The sequence below is a fragment of the Tachyglossus aculeatus genome, chromosome 16 (genome assembly GCF_015852505.1).
Source record: "Tachyglossus aculeatus isolate mTacAcu1 chromosome 16, mTacAcu1.pri, whole genome shotgun sequence".
NCBI lineage: Eukaryota > Metazoa > Chordata > Mammalia > Monotremata > Tachyglossidae > Tachyglossus > Tachyglossus aculeatus.
Genome location: NC_052081.1, coordinates 6,272,577 through 6,281,424, shown reverse-complemented (window position 1 = coordinate 6,281,424; position 8,848 = coordinate 6,272,577). Strand labels below are relative to the sequence as shown.

Here is an 8,848-nt window from a genome sequence, read left to right as displayed (position 1 = left end):
AAAAATATGGAATGCTTCACAAATTTGCGTGTCATCCTTGCGCAGGGGCCATGCTAATCTTCTCTGTATCATTCCAATTTTAGTATATGTATTAAAAACCCTGGGTGGAAGCAGACCTGAATTCTCATCTTGGTATTATCCCTGACTGTGTGAATTTAGGCAAGCTGCCAAGTCCCTTCATACCTCAGTTTCCCTAACTGCCCACCTCACAGTAGGAGAAATTCGGAAGAGAGGTGTCAGATAAAACTGACGTCCATTTGGCTAGTAATAGCTACGCAATTCCTCTCTTCCTTGTACCCTTTTTTTCACTGCTTGTCACTGTGGATAAGAACACGGGATTTACACGTTAGAATTTAGAAATGTGAAAAAAGGCCAAAATAACATGTTATTTCAACACTTTCCAGGTCATGACCTTATTACGTCAACACTTCCCTAAGCCATCATGCACCATTTTCAAGCCATTCGTGTCTTTCTCCAGGTAAGAGTTTGTCCGTGCTCCAGAAAACACATCTAAAAATTCCCTTTGGCCTTTCCTCTTTCATGCCTTAAACTCCTCTCCATATAGATTGGGAGGGGGGGAGGGATCACCAAACTGAAGGAGTACCAAACTGAAGGAGTACAGTGCTCTGCACAAATTAAGCCCTCATTAAATGCCTTTGATTGATTTAGGTGTTTGATCGGAATGCCATATTAATTCATAAAAATGGATGGAAGAAGAGGGAGGGAAGATAATCATTCCCACCCTGACCACTATCATCAAATGTTACGTCTTTCATTCCTTCAATTTGCAGATAGCTCTGGGATCCAGCTTGTGAGATGCTTAATTTTTTCTCAAAAATAAGCTAATCATGGGAAGGGAATGTGTCAACCAACTCTGTTACGTCGTACTCTCCCAATTGCTTGGTGAAGTACTCCGCACACCGTAGGCATTCAGTAAATACCACTGATTGATAAAAGAACAAGAGGAACGTTGTTTGCTGTCTCCATTATCATCAGAAGGCTGTGGGATGAATGAGATCCTGTTTAGAAAGAGCTTGTAGCTCCTTGGAAAGACTAGGTGGACATACTTGGCTCAACACCAACCTTCCAGTTGCAGTTTCTCCAAGCCTTCCATCCTGCTTTTCTGAATGTTTCTCTTCTCAGCCATATCTCAATCACTAAATTAATCAATCAGTCACTATTTATTGAGCACCTACTGAGTGTACAGGACTGCACTAAGTGCTTGGGAAAGTACATTAGAGGTATAAGCATGATCCTTGCCCTTAAGGATCTTACAGTCTAACGGGGAAGACAAACATGACCTGATTTGCAGATAGGAGGAAGAGGAGGATGTCACAAGTTTCTGCTCTTGCAGGTCAATTGAAACAAAAAGGTCAATTAATCCAGCTTTGTACGTTGGTTCAAAGAAGTGGTCCAGTGTGTCAGAATTACCTCCAGCCTGCAAATGGTTCATCCACTTCTACCAGTGCGGTGAAGGTGGCACTGGATAGCAGACTGGAGTGGTGTTACAGGAAGCAGCAAGAAGCAATGTGACCTACTGGATAGACCACAGGCCTGGGAGTCAGATGGATCTGGGTTCTAGTTCTGGCTCTGCCACTCGTCTGCTGTGTGTCCCTGGGCAAGTCACTTAACTTCTCTGTGCCTCAGTCGTCTGAGAAGCCGCACGACCTACTGAATAAAGCCCAGGCCTGAGAGTCAGAAGGGCCTGGGTTCTAGTCCCTTTCTACCGTGTGATCTTGGGCAAGTCACTTCACTTCTCTGTGCCTCAGTTACCTCAACTGTAAAGTGGGGATTGAGACTGTGCGCTCCACGTGGGACAGGGACTGTGTCCCACCTGATGATCCTGTTTTACTCCAGTGCTTAGAACAGTGCCTGGCACATAGTAAGTGCTTAACAAATGCCACAATTATTATTATTATTATTATTATTAGGTCAGACTAAATTTTCATTTTGATTCAAGTACTTTCTTGCACACTTTCAGATTTCTTATCCACCCAAACGTCAGGCCTGGAGGCCTTCTCAAATCCACCTGGTGGCACAGATTGAACAGCTGCGTGTTCTTATTTGATTCTAGATCCTTGGATTAGTTTTACTTTTAATAAGTGACACTTGAGGCCATCATTCCTTTCCACCCCGGCTCCCTCTACTGATCTGCTGAGATGAGCTGGAGAGTTTCCAAATTTCTCTGGAAAGAAGCTACAGCCAGCCTTGCTGTCCTTCCCCAGAGGACACAAAAATTTGCTCCAGCCTTTTAAAGGCAAGCTTTGATGGTTCTTAATTTTTCAGTCATCATTTGAAGGGAAAGTGGTGTCTGAAAAGTGATAAGTGCTTAGTACAGTGCTCTGCACACAGTAAGCGCTCAATAAATGCGATTGATGATGATATGTTCTCTGGAAAGGAGGTTCTGGTATACAAAGATCAGGCTTCTAAGTTAAAGTAGAAGTGGAGAATTGAGTCAATTACACAGATGATTTAGAGGGAAAAGATTAATTTTGCTCTCAGGATCCAATAATGGCTCCAATAATCTGCTTTATTTTAGGGATGGAGACTTCATTCATTCATTCATTCATTCATATTTATTGAGCGCTTACTGTGTGCAGAGCACTGTACTAAGCGCTTGGGAAGTACAAGTTGGCAACATCTAGAGACGGTCTCTACCCAACAGCGGGCTCACAGTCTAGAAGGGGGAGACAGACAACAAAACATATTAACAAAACTTGGTCAGTGGGTGGGAAGTTTCCACGTCTGGAAGCTCTGGTTATTGCACTTGGGGATGAAATCAAATCCAGGGAACTCCCTGGATTCAGATTTGGTCCTTTTACCGGATAGAAGAGGGGGAGAAAAATTTGGGAAATTCCCCTGTTCATCTTTAAGCGTCCTTGCTCCTTTCTCTGTTGATGGCTCCTGTCTTTCCTTTTGAAAACAGATCTCTATCCTATTTGGGGGTAAGATACCCCCTGTAAACAATGTGTTCCTAGGCGGCTGTGAGCCCGTCTCCTGTTTTATGACGCCAGCTGAGGCCTGCTTTCACCACTCCACTGTCGGGCCTCCTGACCTCAGACCTGATTGGTGAAACACAGTCTGTCCTTCCCGGAGATAAGGGCCAAGCCGAAAAAGGAATCTACACGTCCACGGGTTGAGGAGGAATTTCAGCTACTGCTCATGTTGTAGTCAGAGGACTAATAAAAACCTGAACCCATTACCCACACCGAGGAACGTAGGTACTTCTTCAGGAGATCAAATAAACAAAAAACATCAAGGCAGACAATTCATTAAATGCACCTTCTAGTAACGTTCAGGGCTAGTATTGGTTTTACCTGTCAAAACACCTAATCAACCAGTCCATCAATCGGCATTATTTACTGTGCATCTACTGTGTGCAGAGCGCTGTACTAAGCATTGGGGAGTGTACTGTAGAGTCAGTAGAGCGAGAAGACAGATCTCTGCCCTCAAGGGGCTTGCAATCTAGTTAGGGAGATAGACACTGAAATAATTTAGAGGCAGGAGAAAGAGGGAAAAGCAGGAAGAAGTGCTGAAGTGACAGTTGAGGGAGGATATGACCTGGGAAGATTAAGACATTAATCAAGGAATGCCTCCTGGAGGAGGTATGTTGTAAGCCTGGATGTTTCTCCTGTAAGCTGCAGACTCATCTTGTGCTGCAGGTTCAACAAGACAATTGTTGGTTTGTTTTATGGTATTCGTTAAGCGTTTACTATGTGTCTAACACTGCTCTAAGTGCCAGGATGCATACAAGTTAATTAGGATGGACACAGTCCCTGTCCCACATGGGGCTCACAGTCTAAGCAGGAGGGAGAACCTGAAGTAGAATAGAACTAAGGCGCAGAAAAGTTAAGTGACTTGCCCGTAGTCACACAGCAAGCAACTGGTAGAGCCAGGATTAGATCCCAGGTCTTTTGACTCCTAGGCCTGTGCTTTTTCCACTAGGCAATAATAATAATAATAATGGCATTTATTAAGCGCTTACTATGTGCAAAGCACTGTTCTAAGCGCTGGTAAGGTTACAAGGTGATCAGGTTGTCCCACATGGGGCTCACAGTCTTCATCCCCACTTTCCAGATGAGGTAACTGAGGCCCAGAGAAGTTAAGCGACTTGCCCAAAGTACCACAGCTGGCAATTGGCGGAGCTGGGATTTGAACCCATGACCTCTGACTCCAAAGCCCGTGTTCTTTTCCACTGAGCCACGCTGGAAGAACAATGCTGTTTTATATTTTGTGACTCCAAGAGCCAATCAGTTAAAAACATCCCTCTTTCACGAGCAGACCTGCCTGGATATCTGTGGTGAGATCATAGGAATCAGCAGTGGAAACGACCTATTAAATTGGCAGTTTTCCCCCACTTCCCTACCGCCCCAAGTTGAGGTAACTTGATCTACTTCCTTCACTCTCTAGACGATGGTGGCTCCGCTTCCCTCTGGTACAGAGTGGGAAAAACAGTTTCCGTACACGCCGTGGAGCACTAACACTACAAACGCATGCCTCAAGCCAGATCCCATTTGTCTGAAATAGAACCAAACTACTAATAATATTTATTGAGCAACTATTGTAATAGTAATAGTCATTGTAATTATGCTTCCTATGTGCCAGGAATTGTACTAAGCACTGGAGATGATTAAGTGAGACACAGTCCCCGTCCCATATGGGGCACACAGTTTAAGGGGGAGAACAGGTATTGAATTCCCATTTTACAGATGAAGAAACTGAGAGCCAGAGAAGTTAAGTCACCCAGCAGGTGGTGATGGAGTCAGGATTAGAACTCAGGACCCCAACTCCTAGGCCCGTGCTCTTTCCATTAAGTCATACCTCTTCTTTACTGGGTGGAAGGCACCAAACTAAGCTCTTGGAAGAATCCAATAGAGTTGGAAGATATGAATACTGACTTTAACCCTTCTCTCTCTAGACTGTAAGCTCCTTGTGGGCAGAGAATGTGTCTACCAACCCTGTTGTACTATATAACCCCAAGCGCTTAGTACAGTGCTCTGCACACAGTAAGTGCTGGGTAAATACCACTGATTGATTAATTGACTGATCCTTGACTTCAACTTTCAGGAAAATGCTGGAAGTGGAAGAAGGACTGGAGAGAGATGATCTCAAGCTCAACTCTCTGAAATTCCAGTCATCAGCCTTTTCCAGTCATCATTTGAATCAATCAATCAATCGTATTTATTGAGCACTTACTGTGTGCAGAGCACTGTACTAAGCGCTTGGGAAGTACAAGTTGGCAACATATAGAGACAGTCCCTACCCAACAGTGGGGCTCACAGTCTAAAAGGGGGAGACAGAGAACAAAACCAAACATACTAACAAAATAAAATAAATATAATAGATCTGTACAAGTAAAATAAATAAATAAATAGAGTAATAAATATGTACAATTTGAAGGGAAAGGGGTGTCTGAAAGGTGATATGTTCTCTGGAAAGGAGGTTCTGGTATACAAAGATCAGGCTTCTAAGGTAAAATGGAAGTGGAGAATTGAGTCAGTTACCCAGATGACTTAGAGGGAAAAGATTAATTCTGCTCTCAGCATCCAATAATGGCTCCAATAATCTGCTTTATTTTAGGGATGGAGACAATAATAATAATGACAGTTATTATGCCCTTACTACATTGCTCAGCCCTGAGGTAGATGCAAAAGAATCACATTCTGAGAGGAAGGGGTAGTAACAGTTATCCTCTGTCCATTTTACAGATGAGTAAGTGACTTGTCCAAGGTCACACAGTAGGCAAGTTGTAGAGCTGGGATTAGAACCCAGGTCTCCTGACTCCCAATCCTGTGCCCTTTCCATTAGGCCTTGCTGCTTTTCTTGCTCCAAGGCCCACAGTGACCGGTGCCCTATTTGGTGGCGTGTGTGTGTTTGTGTATGTGTGTGCATATGTGTGTGTGTGTGTGCCTTTGTGTGTCTGGGACCACACTGGAGTTATTGCTGCTGTAAGGGACAGGTTTGCCTAGACCCATGTCAGCCACAAACCACAGTCCCATTTCCAATCAGCACCAACCCGAGTGGCAGGCCTATCCAAGACCTACGTTGACCACACTCAAGGAGTGAAGAGAATCAATCAATCAGTCAAACAGTCACTGATGTTTATTGAACATTTAGTTTGTGCAGAACAATGTACTAGGCACCTGGGAGAGTACAACATGATTGGTAGATATGATCCCTGTCCTCAAGGTGAAGACCGATTTTAAAATAAATTACTGATAGGGGAAATGGGAGAGTGAAGGATATTTACCTAAGTGATGTGGGGCTGAGGATGTGGGGACTATCAAGTGATCCCCTTCCTTCCTCTCCCCCTCGTCCCCCTCTCCATCCCCCCCATCTTACCTCCTTCCCTTCCCCACAGCACCTGTATATATGTATATATGTTTGTACATATTTATTACTCTATTTATTTATTTATTTTACTTGGACATATCTATTCTATTTATTTTATTTTGTTAGTATGTTTGGTTTTGTTCTCTGTCTCCCCCTTTTAGACTGTGAGCCCACTGTTGGGTAGGGACTGTCTCTATATGTTGCCAATTTGTACTTCCCAAGTGCTTAGTACAGTGCTCTGCACATAGTAAGCACTCAATAAATACGATTGATGATGATGATGATGATGATGATTAAGGGGGAGAGGTCCAACTGCATAGGCAATGTAGGAGGGAAGGCAAAGTGAGGGCTTAGTCAGGGAAGCCCCCTCAGAAGAGGTTTGAGGAGGGTTTTGAAGTTGGAGAGAATGGTCGTCTGTCAGATATGAAGGGGGAGGCAGTTTCAGGCCCAAGAGAGGATGTGGTCAAGGGGTTGGGGGAGAGATAGACGAGATCAAGGTGCAGTGAATAGTTTGGCATTAAAGGAGCTGAGAGTGTGCTCCGGGTTGTTGTAGGAGTTCGGTGAGGTTTGGTAGGAGGGAGGGAACCAACTGGGTGCCTGAAAACCTCAGGTAAGGAGTTTTTGTTTGATGCAGAGGTGGAGGAATTAAAGCGTAGTTTGGATCTGGGCCTCAGTCTTCAAAGGAGCAGAAAGAGTAAGCAGCTAAGCCCCCTGGTGCACAGCTGAATGCAATGAGGCAGCAACAAGCAGGACGGCTTGTTCCCTGTTCACCTTAAACCTGCCCAAGAGGTCAGAGAAGAGCTCAGTTCCCCTGCTCCTCTTCCATGTCTTAGGGGACGCCCAGAGAGATCCAAGACTTCCAGACCACGCTTACGCCTTGCAGAAGCTGAAAGTGAGTACCGTGGCATGCAGCTGGGTTTGTTTATTTCCTCTGGGGCTGAAGGAGTCCACAGAAACCACAGAAAGGTCTTAATCACCACCTTCTCTCATTTTCACTAGTATCGCAGGTGCAGGGCTGGGAGATTGGGTGAATGAGGAGACGCTTGACTTTTTATCTAAGAACGTTGTAACCAGGGCCTTATGTCTGTTGTTGTTGCTAAGTGTCTGAGTGTCTGGGGTGTTAGGAGCTATAACTCACAGAAGAGTTACAGCCTTTAGGCTTTCACTATTCGGCTCATTGTGAATTGATCATCTGATAATTGGATCTCTTGAAAGAATGGGAAAGTTAAGTGACTTTTACTAAGGCTAACTATATTGTTTAAAAACTGGGCCTTTAAGATCTGAAGGTGGCATATGTTTTTCTTACTCCTTAGTGATGGTGGGGAGGGAAGGGTGGGATTCAAGTTCTTCAGCACTCTGGGACCACTGGATTTCATTGCTGAGGGAGCAAAACCAAACATGCTTACTCTAGCCCAGACAGGGCAGTCCAAACATTTGGATAACAATGATAATTGTTTATTAACCCCTTCCTATGTACTAAGCACAGGGATAGATTTAACATATGCAGGTCAGGCATACTCCCTCTCTTACATGGAACTCGAACTCTAAGTAGGCGAGAGAATGGGTATTGAATCCCCATTTTACAGGTGAGAAAACTGAGGCACAGAGAAGTAAAGTGGCCTGACCAAGATCACACAGCAGCCAAATGGCAGAGCCAGGATTAGAACCCGGGTCTTCTGACTCCCAGGCTTGTACTCTTTTCACTAGGCCACGTTGTTTCTGTTATTTTAGTGTCTATCTCCCCATGCTAGACTCAGAACATTTTGAGGGCAGTGATCATGTCTGCTAATTCTACTGTACTCTCCCACATGATTAGAAAAATGTTCTGCATTCATTCAATCGTATTTATCGGACGCTTACTGTGTGCAAAGCACTATACAAAGCAGATGCTCAGTAATAATAATAATAATAACGATGGCATTTATTAAGCACTTACTATGTGCAAAGCACTGTTCTAAACGCTGGGGAGGTTACAAGGTGATCAGGTTGTCCCACGGGGGGCTCACAGTCTTAATCCCCATTTTACAGATGAGGTAACTGGGGCACAGAGAAGTTAAGTGACTTGCCCAAAGTCACACGGTTGACAATTGGCGGAGCTGGGATTTGAACTCATGACCTCTGACTCCAAAGCCCCTGCTCTTTGCACTGAGCCACGCTGCTCTCTATGACTACTGGTTGTTGCGGGCAGCAGTGAAAACACTGAAACCAGACTGAGCAGTGGTGCATGGATTAGAAGGAAGCCCTGGGCTATAGAAATTGGAAATTTTGCTTTGTCCTGGATCATGCCCAAGCTGTGGAATTGCATTTGTCAACTGTAGAAAAAAGACACATTACTTTAGTCCATCCAGACTGTAAGCTCCCTGTGCGCAGGAAATATCTCAACTCTGGTGCACTGTAGTCGCTCAAGCACTTAATACAGTGCTCTGCACACAGTAAGCGCTCAGTAAATTCCGTTGATCGATCCACCCCAATCTTTTATTGTAGTACCTTGATTTTAAAGTTTCATTTGAAGCGT

General features: G+C 44.3%; 1 pseudogene; it reads right to left on the bottom strand.

Annotated features, from left to right (window-relative positions):
- LOC119938837 lies at positions 1 to 99 on the bottom strand (annotated as a pseudogene).
- Between the last annotated feature and the right edge of the window lie 8,749 nt (positions 100 to 8,848).